At 46.0% G+C, this 14,650-nt stretch overlaps 2 protein-coding genes across 7 annotated transcripts in view; both read right to left on the bottom strand.

Annotated features, from left to right (window-relative positions):
- The window catches only part of CTDSPL (CTD small phosphatase like), a 126,357-nt gene that overhangs the window by 75,412 nt on the left and 36,295 nt on the right, over positions 1-14,650 (bottom strand). The window lies entirely within an intron of this gene.
- Positions 8,650-14,650, bottom strand: part of ITGA9 (integrin subunit alpha 9) — a 435,888-nt gene continuing 429,887 nt past the window's right edge. For all 3 annotated transcript variants that reach the window (XR_014064603.1, XM_081527249.1, XM_081527250.1), the window contains one exon: positions 8,650-9,194. The gene's annotated coding sequence lies outside the window, so the exon portion shown is untranslated. The remainder of the gene's footprint in view (positions 9,195-14,650) is intronic.

The following is a 14,650-nucleotide window of genomic DNA, read 5'->3' as shown; positions in this document are numbered from 1 at the left end:
TAAATAGAACAGTATTATGGACTCTACGGGAGAGGGTGAGGGCGGGATGATATGGGAGAATGGCATGGAAGCATGTAAATTATCATATGTGAAACGAATCGCCAGTCCAGGTTCAATGCATGATACAGGGTGCTCGGGGCTGGTGCACGGGGATGACCTGGAGGGATGGGATGGGGAGGGAGGTGGAAGGGGGGTTCTGGAGGGGGAAAGCATGTATACCCATGGTGGATTCATGTCAATGTATGGCAGAACAAATACAATGTTGTAAAGTTAAAAAACAGAAAATAAACCAATTAAAAAAAAAAAAAGGAAGTGGAAGATAAGTGGAATGTAGCCTAAATGTCATTCTGATAAGTGTTGGGGTATTTAGTTAATAAAATATTAGCCATTAAAAACAATGTAACAGAGTCTATGTAGCAAAATGGAAAAATACTGCCAAACGCAAACATTGAGGACAGAATGACTGGAATAAGGATGTAAAAAAGCAATTTATGTAACACGTGATTATGTAGACTTGTGATCATCACTTTGGCAAAAAAATTACCTATGATATGACAAAAAGAAACATACCAACAAGAGCGGGCGTAAAGTTCAAAGTATTTTAAGGAGTATCTTCTGATAGGTTCACATGCATTTACCTACCTTTCACACACATTTACCTTCCTTCCAGGAGGCACTTTTTAAACAAAAGAGAACCACAGGTAGGGTAGTACTCTTGCCTGCTGTGATGGACACTCATCCGCCTGGCGGGCACTGCAGGGGGCTGAGTTTCCAGAAGGGAGCCTGAAGGGCGGCTCACAGCATCCCTTCTTTCAAGTGGTTTCTGGGCTTCATCTGTGTGGTGTTTGCGTTCTGACCCTACAAAGGTTACTTTTGATCCATTAACCAGTTGTGGTTTAGGGGTTACACTGAGGGCTAGAGGGGGGAAGAGTAGGCAAATCGAACAGTAAAAGCTTTTTGAAGTTTGTTTTCAACCTTAAAAAGAAAAACTGGGGGCTGTCTTTCTGTTTGCCTTGCACCTCAGGAGCACAGGGCTTCCCTGAATCACACACAGCATTTCCAAACACATGATTAACATGGTCCATGCGAAAGCTCTGGTGGCTCAGTGGTAAAGAATCCACCTGCTAATGCAGGAGACACAGGTTCGATCCCTGGGTTGGGAAGATCACTTGGAGAAGGAAATGGCAACTCACTCCAGTATTCTTGCCTGGAGAATCCCATGGACAGAGGAGCCTGGGGGGGCTACAGTCCATGGGGTTGCAAAGAGTTGGACACAACTCAGCGACTAAACAACAAGGCGAAAGTGTTAGGTTTCTGTGCGTGCGTTTTTCTCCCTGTACCCGGTTTTCCATGCCCCTGACCCCAGAGTCAAATTCTTCAACGTGTGTGAGGCGTATCTACGTTTTCTCGCAAACTTTGTGCGTGTGGGATGGGTTTTCTTGTGTGCTTATTTTTAACTCATGGAAATACTGGTTTGTGTACCTCATTTTAATTTTCCACTGGGCACTATGTTCTTAAGATCACTCACACTGCTGTGTGCACAGTTCCCAATGGCGGTGTCATTAACACAGTAGGGTATGTGTCCACACGGCATGTAGTGTTGTGCCCTCTCCCAGCCCTCCCTTCCTTCACCCCTTTTCCTGGACTCCCCTCTGGTCGGCACATGGCCCGACACAATGTCCACAGTGCCAAGTGAGCATGATGGAATTTCTTTAAGGGTCTTTATTATTGTTTTAAAGGGAAAACCGTGCTTGACACTTGCAGTTTTCAGGAAGGTATCTTTCAGACTTCCCCAGCGGTCCAGTGGTTGGGACTCCGCCTGCCAATGCTGGGGACATGGGTTCCATCCCTGGTCCAGGAAGACCCTGCCTGCTGTGGAGCAACTAAGCCTGTGTGCCACAACTCCTGAGCCAGCGCACCCTAGAGGCCGTGCTCTGCCACGAGAGAAGGCGCTGCAGTGAGGAGCCTGGGCACCGCACTAGAGAAAGCCCGCGTGTAGCAACAAAGACCGAGCGCAGCCACAAATAAATACATATTTTTAAAAGAATGTATTTTTCTTGTATGCCAAGAACTCTGTGATAACTTTAATAATTAAGAATAGATATATCTAAAAAGTGGGCTTCCCCAGTGGCTCAGCGGTGAATCCACCTGCAGTGCAGAAGACATGGGCTCGATCCCTGGGTTGGGAAGATCCCCCAGAGGAGGGCATGACAACCCACTCCAGCATTCTTGCCTGGAGAATTCCATGGACAGAGGAGCCTGGTGGGCTGTGGTCCATGGGGTCGTAAAGAGTCAAACACAACTGAAGTGACTGAGCAGAAACAGCAGCATATTTAAAAAGAATATTCTTAATTTCCCTTATCCTCTCTCAGACCTACTTTGAAGCAGCTGCTCTGAGAAGGGCCACAGGGGGCTGCCTAACACCTCTCGAGGTCTAGATCTGAATTCCAGAGGTGGTCGGAGTCTGCCATGGCTCTTTGATGGCATGATTCTGTAACCTGGTATCTCTGAGGTCAAGCTTTGATCCTGAAATTGACACTCTAGGAGCCACGTATGTCTCCACAAGCGCGTACAACAGGAAAGCATGAAATGAAGCGAGTTTAGCTGGACATAAGTAGTGGGGATGTCCCCACGGGGCTCTGTGCCCTGCCTGTGACCCTGTCACAATAAAAGCTGTTTATGACAGCAGCTCGTTAGTCCACATAGACTCCTTCCTCTGCACTGCGTAACAATCATGTGTGGGCCAGGGCTGGTGCGGTCCACACGGGGCTGGCAGGGAAGAAGCCAAGGCTCTGAAGGTGAGGCCACAGCAGTCACAGAGGCAGAGAGGGGTGGGAGTGACGGTCCAGCCTCAGTTGGTCTGATTACCCCTTGCCCTCTCCCCTCCACACAGCGGACAGCACACCTGCCTACTCTTTGGAAATCGGGGTTCCTACAGTCTGTGTCTGCCAGGGCCCCTGTGATCCTTGTCCTAGTGACTCTGTGTTCTAAGGATCACATTCCTGCCAGTCCCTCCCTCCCATGATCCCAGGGAACCAGGCAGGGAGGCACCAGTGAAAAATGGGAACCCCAAAGGGCCAGCTCTCCCTTGCCTGCAGGCATCTTTTTTCGGAGCTGGAAAAGATCTTAGGAACCATATCCGCCAGGATTCTGGCAGGAAACAGATGGCACTCTCAAGCTGGGTAATCTGAGGAGAGTTTAATAAAGGGACCATTTACAGAGGGGCGTTCAGGGGGTAGGGGAACCACAGCACAGTGTTCTGGGACCAGTAACAGCGCCACAGTTACACGCCAGGACCACAGGGGTGAGGCAGGAGAGGCTCCTGGAACCTGAGACGAAGTGCCCTGTGTAGAGGGCTGCCTACCAGGGGCCCAGACCTGGTGACGCCTCAGGAAGGAGTCGGGAGAGTCAATACTTTGGCCTCACTACCCCTCTTCCCCCAGCCCCCTCCACCCACCCCTCAAATCTCCCGTGGGTTCTCCCCACTGGGTAAAGAGCACAATAGGGGACAGCAAGCCAGGAGCCCATCCATACAGTCCCCATGATCAGCTTCCAGAGCACAGGGCGGGGCGGAGAAGGGAGAAGAGTGGATCCGACAGGCAAATCCACCATGGGATGGGGCTAACCCAGCCTCCCAGCTGGAGAGGTGGTGTGCCCCTGGGGAATGGCCTGGCCCAGAAAACCAAAGGCTGAGTTTCAAGGCTGGGCTGGGCACTCCATCCCTGGGCGCTGGGCCATACTCCTCTGCTTCCCATTTGACTTGAGGACTCCTCTTCCTTTAAGCATGACTCAAATCTTGAAAAATAACAGGCCTTCAAAGCAGCTGGGAAGTGTTTGTTTCACATGTATGGATGGTGTACTCCAAAGCCACCCCTACGTGGGACAGTCTACACTTGCCCTGAGCGACTCCTCACAACACCTACCTGGTCCATACCTGGGTGCTATGCCTGACCCAGAGTTGGGGTTTCCACAGTTTAAAGGGACCAGAAAAGAAGAATATAACACCTTTCAGCAGGTGCCGGCACACAAACACCAGGCTTGGGGAGAGCAGGCCTGTGGTTCTGCAGTGGAGCCCGGCTGTGGTATGAGGAGGCGAGAGAGTCCCGCATCCAACCCCCTTTCCCCTCTCCCCCCACCGGCAGAGCACTGCCCCCTCTACACACACATACAGAAATAGCTGTGCATTGACCCATGAGAGTTGCCCAGGCCTGGAAAAATCCTCCAGGATATTTTAAAAATCACATGTTCTTCCAGGCCTTTTTAAACTTGACTGAAGAACTGGTTGGCTAAAAAAAGAGTGAATTATTGAGATGCTTTTGGTAGGCATTATCTGAGCTACAAATTCAAAACAAGAGATCAAAATGTCATTTGATGCTCAAGTTTCCTTACATATTCTACAAACCTCACCCTCCTTTATGAAATAAGACTGGCTTCTCAAGTCTCTGGATAACAGACTTATTTAAAGAAAACCAGGAAAAGACTATCACAATGATACTCTTTTAATATCTCTTGCAGATACGAACATGGCAATTCTATAACTATGAAATCAAAAACATCAGAGAATTTGTTTGGCTTCCAAATTTTTATATTCACTCATTCCATCTCTAAATGTTTCCTGAGTCCCTATGTTTGAAGCTGTGGGCAGAACAAAGTGTAAGAAGACTCAGGGAGGCAGAGGGTGACCAAATCACAAAGCAAGGTTCTCCCACCTTCTGTTTCTGGAGGAGGTGCTGAAAGCTTCCACACGGGGGCCTGATTAGAGCGCATTGTGTTTTGGCAAGTTGTGTCAGAAAGATGCACAGGATGCTGCTGAATGAGCCCCAGAGGCGGGAGGCTGCTGCCACACTGCAGGCAGGATGGGAGGATGGGCAGAAAACCACTTCTCCAGACCAGAGATGTGGGGAAGGAAGAAGCAGAGATTGGGACCAGTCCCGCGTGATGCAGCAGGGAGGTGTGTCCTGGACTTGCGGGATGGAAAGGGACTCAGGACCACGCACATGCTTTCTGCACAAGGCGGCGGTGTGGAGAGCGACAGGCTGAGTGCCAAGATGAGGGTGAGCGGGGCCATCCCTGGGGCCCCGTCTTGGAGCCCGGGGTCCCCTAGCTGCTGAGTCTCAGGAGTCTGGGGTGCAGTAGTGCTCTGGCTGGGGAGCTGGAAGGATTCCTCCTGCCGTTGATGGGCTCCTGGCTCCCAGCCCTGTTCCCAGGAGTCACCACTCCTGTGAGCAGGTTCTCCCTCTGCACGGCTCATCAGGCTGCGAGGTGCTCTCTCAGCTCAGGTGAGGTCAGGACCTGGGGTCCTCCACTCACTAGTGTGGGTCCTTTCCTCTGAATTCTGACAGAGGTGTCTGAAAGGAACCAAGTGAGGACCCTCCCCCCAAAGAATATACTCAATAGCCAAAAAAAAACCAAACCATAACCAGTTTGGCTCTGCTCTGCAATCTGGCTTTCTTTTCAGCTTAAAATGCAAATGTCAGAGGACCAAGTTCAAAGTTTCAGTGAAGGGCTGTTCCGCTGGCAATCCAACAGGCGGCCAGCCCACAGAGCCAACTCTATTCTACAGAATTCTTCAGGTTGAGGAGGTTGAGTGCATGGCCCTCTGGCCCCAGACAGTCTGGAGGAGAGCTCCTTAGGTCACGAGAGTGTGTGCGGGGGATCTGGGAAGGAAGGCAGTGCCATCCAGTGATTTTCTGTTTCAACCATTCGAGTCCAGGCGGGTGCTGCTTGAATAAACCAGTTACTGACTGGCAGCGGCAGTGATGGGCCAGCTTGGGGACTGTCAGAACCAATCACGTGAACTAGGCAGGCGGTGGCCTAGCACTCAACCCACCAGAGCATCTGTGGGCCAGAGCACGAAAGCAGGGCAAATGAGAGAAGGGGAACCCCTGGGCTTCTGTCAGGGGACCTCCAAGCCAATGCCACGAGGCAGGCACAGAGCCCCAGATGAGAGCAGTCTGGTGGGGGTGTGACATACCTTTGCCCTCTGTTCGCCTGGACAGCCCTGTGATAACTCTTGTGATAACAGGGCCTCCCGGCCTGACTCTTGCCTTTGACCCTCAGGGCCCAGGTGAGTGCGCTCTCCTTGCATCCGGAATCACACAGACCACCTAAAAGTGCTATCGAAGAGACAGAGGAGCCTTATTCACCCACGCTCCTCCCGTCCCTGGATCACAGAACGCCTCACTCACCTCCTGTGTTGCCAAACAACCCTCCCCACTCTCTGCCCCCACCTCCAAAGGCGGTCTCACACCTCAGGGTTCAAAGCTGTTTTGCAGCGGCAGCAGCTGTAATAACAGCCACAAGGAGCCTCCGGGGTGAGTCACAGCTTCGAAGAATGTGCACACACATTCATTCCCTCATTTGTGCTGACAACTGGCCCTCACCTCTCAGCAGCCTGTGGTAAGGGGCGTGGCTGATGGCGTCTTCCTCGTGGACCACCAGGGCCTCCCTGGGGATGCCTGCAGTCAGATCGGCCCCCATCCCTGACTCTCTCCTCCACCTTTTTCACGAAACCCACGCTCTCCACTGTGCCCTGGAGTCTGCATGTGGGGGCTCTGGCTGTCTCTCCAACAGCCAGATGACAGGAAGTTTACCCCCATCTCAAACGGTCTTAAACAACAACTGAGGCCCACTCAGAGGACGGTGTGTGCTGGAGCACAACTCCTGCGGATTCAATGTGCACGGCAACCCGAGAGCTATGCAGCTCTGCCCTGAGATTCCCCAAGATAGCAGATCGGGGTCAGGCCGGGGCTCCCCCAGCACCTGCCCCAGCCACAGGGCTCTCTCTGGTGAGGAAAGAAGCCACAGTGTGTCCGGTGGTTAAAGGGTGATGGGGGAACCACTGGGGCAGGAAGCTTCCGCCTGACCATGTCACCCTGGACGCTGTCTCTCTGGGGGTTTGAATGTAAGATGCAGCCACGGGAGCAGAGGTGGCAGCTGGCTTGAGTCAGTGGAGGGAGGAGGAGAGCAAGAGGAAGCAGAGGGCAGAAAGGGCATAAGCTTTCCACACCACGAAGAATCCTGGCGTGTAGTGCAGAGTCACAGACGCCAGCTTCTGAAGTGATGGCAGGACAGAGCAAGCCAGAGCTCCTGAACAAGGTGTCTGCGGGCCTGCTGGGAAGCACAGAGACCCACAGGGAATGGACAGTGTGCTGCTAGAACCCATGCCTGGATCTCCCCGTGCCTGGGGATCTTCCAAAGCCTAAGGCAAACTTGGGCACACCTCCTGTCGGTTGAGAGAGCCTGACTAGCCTAGGGAGGAGGAAGCAGTGAGTGTCAGAGTGACGGAGTGACTTGCTGACATAGACACGGATGGCTGCTGACCCATCAAATATTCGCCTCTCTTTCTAACCGAACCCTGATTTCTTTAGGACAGCAGTGTGCCCAGCTAAACCTTCCCCCACAGAGTCCCTTACAGCCCGGTGGCCATGTGATAACCTTCTGGCCACTGAGACATAAGCTGAGTGTTTCCAAGAAAGCTTCCGCTTTCCTGATTCAGGGCTTGCCTCACTTACTCCTTCTCTGCTTCTTCCTGCCTCAGATGCAGCTGTGTCATAAGCACAAGGGCGAAAGCCACCAGCTGGAGAGAGTGGAGGCGGGAAGAGAAGAGGGTGGATCCCTGAAGACACTGCATGGGCCCTGGGCTGGCTCCCTCCAGAAGAATAACTACCTGCCCGTCTAAGGCACTCTTGGTAAGGTTTTCTGATCTCTGCGGCTGAATTCATTCTTAACAACTGCACCTGCCCAGGTCACGGAGCTTCTGGTCAATGGAGGGAGCCGGGACCCCAAGCAGGTTTGTGTGGCTCTGAGCCTACCCTACTTATTTTCATTGGGAGACACTAACGCCTGCTCTCAGAACAGGAGGTCTGCAAATGAACAAGCTGCTGTATGCAGAGCACCTGAAGCATCATAGCAAATGTCCACCCAATACTAGCCACGGTTAGTACCACTATTATTAGGCCCAGCAGGCTCCAAGCCACGTACAGCTTCTCTGTTATAGATCTAAGACCACAGCCGTGTGGGACTCAGACTGGCGTCTCTCCTGAGGAAGAGAGAGCGTGGAAGGGGTGGGTCCTCTGGCCTCCCAGGGCTATCAGAAGCAGGGGCGTTGTCCACTGGGATGGACGCCCATGCCCAAAAAGCCTGCTTGTCCCCAGGAAGAGCAGCACAAATACAGAGTGACCCTGGCCATGATCAGCGGCTCTGAGGACTCTCCCCGGTCCTTCAATCTGGATGCACAGAAAGCCAGACAGGGGCTCCAAGAAGGGGTCCAAACAGGTTTAGTCTGTGGCACCAGGCACCTAGGCAAACTCACATATTTCTCCTCCTTCCCCAGAAGGAGGAGACACACAGAAGTGTGTCTCCTGAAACCAAGGATATTGTCACTTTTCCAAAGGAACATTACAAACAACCTAAATGTCTAATAGGGAGGTACTATTAAAAGGATGCTGTGTTCACAAAATGGAATGAATATTCTGTAGTCATTAAGTATATTCTCTAAGGATTTTTTATAACACAAGAAAAATTCTCATGTATGGGAAAAACAGCTGGCATATTTCCCATGATCCCCTTATGACACTTATGTATATACATATGTAAGAGAAATTTTAAAGGAAGAAGAATCTTAAAATGTTAACAATGATTAACACCTTTTGGTTGTGGTATTATGGATGACTTTAATGGCTTACATTCTTCTGTATTTTCAAAAGTTTCAACAGTTCGTTTTACAACTGGATGAAAAATCCTTATAAGTTGAGGAAGGGAAAGCATGTTAACGACAGAAGCATTATTATTACCTGGACAGGATATCTGGCCTCAAAACATGCTGTTTGCTAACAAACAGCACACATTCCAGTGAACTGTTTAAAAATGGAAGAGTCCCAATGTGGTAGTCTCTAGTTTCCAGCAGAGGAAAAGCAGCTTCCTCCCCTTTAATTGGGGCCGGGTCTGAAGCCACAGTCCATATGTCTTTGAAGCAGCTCTGAACTGAGACCCTGCTGCTCACTGGGTCCCCAGAGAGAACACCCTCTTTCTAAAAGACCTTGGGAATTCTCTGGACTGATTCCATCAATAAATATGAATACTGACCATCTCTGCCCTGTTCACAGAGCACAAATATACAAGGCCTTTGGAGAGGTGTGGCGTGGTGTTCAAATGGTTTTGAAGCATCTGAGGTCAGGGTGTGGTTTCTCTCCCTAATAAGAAGAAAAGTGAATGAATGCTAAGAAGCATGCTTTCTCTGCAACAGAGCTCTCAGTGTAACTAGCACTCCATCAAAGATCAAACTTGTGTTTCTGGAACGGGGTCTAAGCCAGTCATCAAGCCAGCAAAGGCAAACATACCAAGGAGAGGGCTCTGAGCTACCTTCCTGTTTTTCCTACCAAAGAGTCTATGTTCCTATCTCACACTTTTTCAACATATCATTTCTTTCCTCGTATCAAATGTTAAAACCCAGTGGTCTGAAAGTTACTATTTTCAGCATCTTTCCTTCATTCTTGACACAAGCAGATATCCACCCAGACCTGGATGCTTAGAGATGAAAGTTTCTCATCACCTACCCAACGGTTCAATATATTTGGGACATTTATTTCCCCTGAGCCAAAAGATCAAAACATATAAGAGAGGACAAGAAAGCCATTATTAAAAACTCATGCAGCAGTAGATTTTCTTTCAACACAAGAAATCGGGCTTCCCAAGTGGCGCTAGTGGTAAAGAACCTGTCTGCCAATGCAGGAGACATAAGCAATGTGGGTTCAACCCTTGGGTCGGGAAGATACCCTGGAGGAGGGCACGGCAACCCACTCCAGTATTCTTGCCTGGAGAATCCCATGGACAGAGGACCCTGACAGGCTATAGTCCGTGGAATCTCAAAGAGTGGGACACAACTGAAGCGACTTAGTACACACACAGACACACATAAACTTTTAAGATTTTGTTTCCTTGCATTTGGGAATTATTGGAATGATGCAAGCAAGTCTGGATTACTCAGACCCATCTGTGACATATGCAGAAGGTTTCCCCTGTAACCTCCATCCAGTTTAAAGACTCAATCATTTTTTTTCTCACAACATTAAAGTTTAAGAGCTTGAAATGTTACCGGTCTGTGAAAAGCAACATTACCACACAGCAACAGCTCACAGTTCTGACACCCAGAATATAGACGCTGTAATATAAGAGAGTTATGTAACAGTACAATCCAGACTTTATGAAGAAAGAGTTGGCTAACACAGCAATATAACATGGCAAGAGGAAATATTTAATCTGTTCATGCAACAGTTTTTTCCAGTCATCATATCACAGAATGTGACGGACCCTGGAGATCCTCTAATCTAACTCCTTCAAGTTGAAGCCAGGGCCTTGGTGGCACCCCCCTAAGGAGGTATGACTGGAATAAAACCTTACAGTGGGAGGTGGGGGGAGGGGTTCTCGTCTGGACTTCCTGCATTTCTGGGTACCAATACAGAACATTTACATTATAGTCTTCACCTCTCTCCCTCACCCAAACACACTACCTACGTATATGTCCTTTCTATCTACTGAAAAAACCCAACCTTGGTTTTCAAGGCCCTGGTCCCATCTTTACAGCTTTATTTCACATCCTTCCAAACATCTGTACAGGCTCCTTTCTGTACCTGGGATACGGTCCTCCCTACTAAAGTCGTCTGTCCTCTTGGTATGTAAAACACCCCCTCCTCCATGCAGCCTCCACGGTGTCTCCAACCTAATACACTCTCACTCTGCTGAACAACCACACCAAGCCTGTCCTTACCTTCTTTAGAGAAAGTATGGCCTTCTGTACTCTATTATTTGTATGTTTGTTTTATATGCCTTATTAGATTCAAGTTTCCAGAAGACAGGAAAAACACCTGATTCGTATTAATTAATTATTCCATGGTCCTTTGTTGATAGTAGCTCTCAAGAAATTCAGAAAAAATGTGTTCACAATACATTTTTCTTGTCTATAAAAGCAGATTCTGGGACTTCCCTGGTAATCCAGCGATTAAGACTCCAAGCTCCCAATGTAGGGGGCCTGGCTTCAATCCCTGGTCAGGAAACTAGATCCCATATACCACAATGAAAGATTCCACATGCTGCAACTAAGACCCGGCACAGCCAAATAAATAAATAAACATTAAAAAAAAAAAAAAGCAGATCCTGGTGAAGGTTCAACTCACTGCATTTCAGTGATTCTGTGTGAAGTGAAGTGAGAGTCTCTCAGTCGTGTCCGACTCTTTGAGACCCCACAGACTATACAGTCCATGGAATTTCTCCAGGCCAGAATACTGGAGTGGGTAGCCTTTCCCTTCTCCAGGGGATCTTCCCAACCGAGGGATTGAACCCAGGTCTCTCGCACTGCAGGCAGATTCTTTACCAGCTAAGCCATAAGGGAAGCCCTACTATGTGTACATGGAATTAAAAGCATACTTTTCCTGTACTTTTTCTCCTTAACATTAGGAAAAATTTCATATAGACAATGAAGTATGTTTAAATAAATACTTAAATACTTATAAATAAACATGGTCAGCCACCTAGATTCTACCACTAACATCGTACTATACTTGCTTTATCATATATCTATGTATACATTCATTTTCTTGTTCATCCATCAATCCATCTAATCTTTCTGATGTATTTCAAAGTAAACTACAGATGTCAGACTTTACCTATAAATTTCAGCTCAATATAACTTTTTTGAGGTAAAATTTACATTCAATGAAGTAACCAAGTGGGAGGTGTACATTCACTGAGTTTACACAAATATATACACCTGACTAAAACCCCCTTACTCCTCCATAAAGAATCACTGTTTTGACTTTTTTTCCATCATGGATTAGTTCTGCCTGTTTAACAATTTCACTCAGCATTTTTTTAGTTTCTAAGTGTTCTTGCACCTTATGAATGTACTTTTCTCCTTAATATTGCTAAATTGTATTCTATTGTATAAATCAGAGAAGGAAATGGCAACCCACTCCAGTATTCTTGCCTGGAGAATCCCATGGACAGAGGAGCCTTGGTGGGCTGCTGTCCATGGGGTCGCACAGAGTCGGACACGACTGAAGTGACTTAGTATAGTATTAGTATTGTATAAATATCCTATTGTTTGCTTATCCATTTTCCTATTGATGGGGACACCTAGGCTTTACTTGTGTTTGTTAATATATATTTCATTTTCCCTTGCAGACATAGCTATGAATAGCATCGCTGAGTCAAAGAGGTATATAGTTTTATAAGAAATACCAGACTTTCTTCCAAAGTGACTATACTATTTTATATTCCTTCCAACATTGTCTGAGAGTTCAAAATTGTTGTGAGAAGGTTTTTGATGTTGAATTCGACTTTTTTTTTAGATAGACACAAAATTATTCAGACTTTCTGTGTTATCTTGTGTTAGTTTTGATGAGCTGTACTTTTTAAAGAATTTGTATAGCTCATCTAAATTGTTTAATGTTTCGGCATACAGTTGTTTATAATATTCCATTATTTTTCCAATGTTTGTAGTCCCTCTATTATCCTGGATATTGGTAATCTGTGTTTTCTCTATACTTAACAAATTTCATTGATCTTTTATAAGACCAAGTATTTGGATTTATGGATTTTCTCTATTTATTCTTGATCTACTTTCTACTTCACTGACTTATGTGCTTATCTTTATTGTATCCTTCTTATTACTCATATTGTGTACTTTTCTTAAGAGGAAACCTTCAGTTACTGATTTTTAAACCAGTGTTATCCAATATGGTAGCCAATAACCATATATGGGTATCTAAATCTAAATTAAACTAATACATTAAAAATTTAACTCCCTAGTTATACTAATTACATTTCAGGTACTTAATAGTCACACATGGTGAGTGGCTACCAGATTGGACAACATACATACAGGACATTTCCATCCTCACAGAAAGTGCTATTGGACAGCACATTTAAGACCCTTCTTTTTTCTGATACAAATATTTAAAACTATAAAATTCCCTCTACAAGCTCCATTAGCTGCATCCTACAAATTCTGATGTGCTATATTTTCATTATCATCTAGTTATAAACAGTTTCTAATACCTTGTGATTTCTTCTTTGAAATAAAAAACATGGATTATATACACGGTGTGTTGTTGAATTTCCAAGTATTTGGGCATTTCCCTAGATAAATTTCTGTTATAGATTTCCAATTTAATTCCATGTGGTCGGAGGATATCCTATATTCTCTACATATTTCAAACTTTTAAACTTTATTGAGACTTATTTTACGGCCCACAACTTTGACCAACTTGGTAAACACACCGTGTGCATTTTAAAAGAATGTGCATTTTGCTGCTGTTGAATGTAGTATTCTATATCGATTTTGTTTATGCATTCATCTATACTTTTACTTTGATTTTTTTCTGTATAATTGTTCTATCATTTTCTGACAGTGGACAAAGCTCCAACTCTGATAGAGAAATTTTTTTGTTTCTTCCTTTAATAATGTGATTTGGTATGTACAATAAGTTACTGCATGGCAACCTTCACTTCACCAGAATGAAGTGAAAAGTTCTGATGAAAACACTTACAAAGCAGCTTTTGGTATCTCATTAATATGTTGAAGTCTACAATGAACTATGTTGCTTATCTGTGTATTAATAGTAGTTTGCTGTTCACCAAGACCCTATAAATAACAGTTTCCTCTAGAAGTTTTCCAGTTCCATGTTTTTCTCTACTTATATTTTTCAAACTTGCTAATCTGAACTAATTATGGGATGGAGCAGCTTGCATTTAAATGTTCTTTAAAAAGTATATTTTTGGTTCTACTTCTGGTATGGCCAAGTAAGCTCCTGCTGGACTAGTTTCCCTAGAGAAAATAACTACAATCTCTAGAGAAAAATATACAAAAAACAACTACCTGAAGGCACTGTGGAAAGACAAAAAAGCAGGCGTATTCTAGAAGAAGGCTAACACCTGGAAGAAGGGAAAAGATTTACATGTGTTTCTCAATTTTATGGGTCTGAGCTTGGTGGCAGACTGCAGACTGCAGTCAATGCCATGCTAGATGGCTAAACTCCAATAGAAAGCATGTAGTCCTTGGGGGAGAGATTTCGAGACAACTGGAGAGATTTCGAGACAACTACAGATACTGGAAAGTAAAAAGAAAATCATAGAAAGTATAGAGCCAAAGAGAGACTCAAATTCAGTGTTAACACTATGCCCCATTTCTGGCTGACTCCTGAACCAGGCATGTATAGAGCAGACTCTGAGCAACCTGGTTAAAGATAAAATAACTGAGCCAAGAATTGAGGTGCTCCTCAGTTATGAGCCAAGAGACAGAGTTTGTGGCTTTAGTTCAACCAATTAATTGAGAGCTACGGCAAAACCCAAAATAAACAACAATCTCCCCACCCCATAAACTTCTTCAGAAGAATATAGGGGAAGACATAGTATTCATACTAGTACAGTGTTAAAAATACACTCTAAAATTATTACATATACAAAAATAAAGCAAGATGCAACCTGACCTCAAGAAAAAAGACAATCAGTAGTGGTCCCAAGATAACCCAGATGTTACAATGAACAGATAAGAATTTTTAAGCACTATCATAATTATGTTCAATGGCCTGAAAGAATAAGTGAAATATATAGGAAACTGTGGCAGGGATAAAGAAACAACAAAAGAGAACAA

The sequence above is a fragment of the Giraffa tippelskirchi genome, chromosome 9 (genome assembly GCF_054371585.1).
Source record: "Giraffa tippelskirchi isolate mGirTip1 chromosome 9, T2T-mGirTip1v1.2.pri, whole genome shotgun sequence".
NCBI classification, from domain to species: Eukaryota; Metazoa; Chordata; class Mammalia; order Artiodactyla; family Giraffidae; genus Giraffa; species Giraffa tippelskirchi.
The sequence above is the reverse complement of the archived record's forward strand: the minus strand, read 5'-3'. Positions and strand labels throughout refer to the sequence as shown.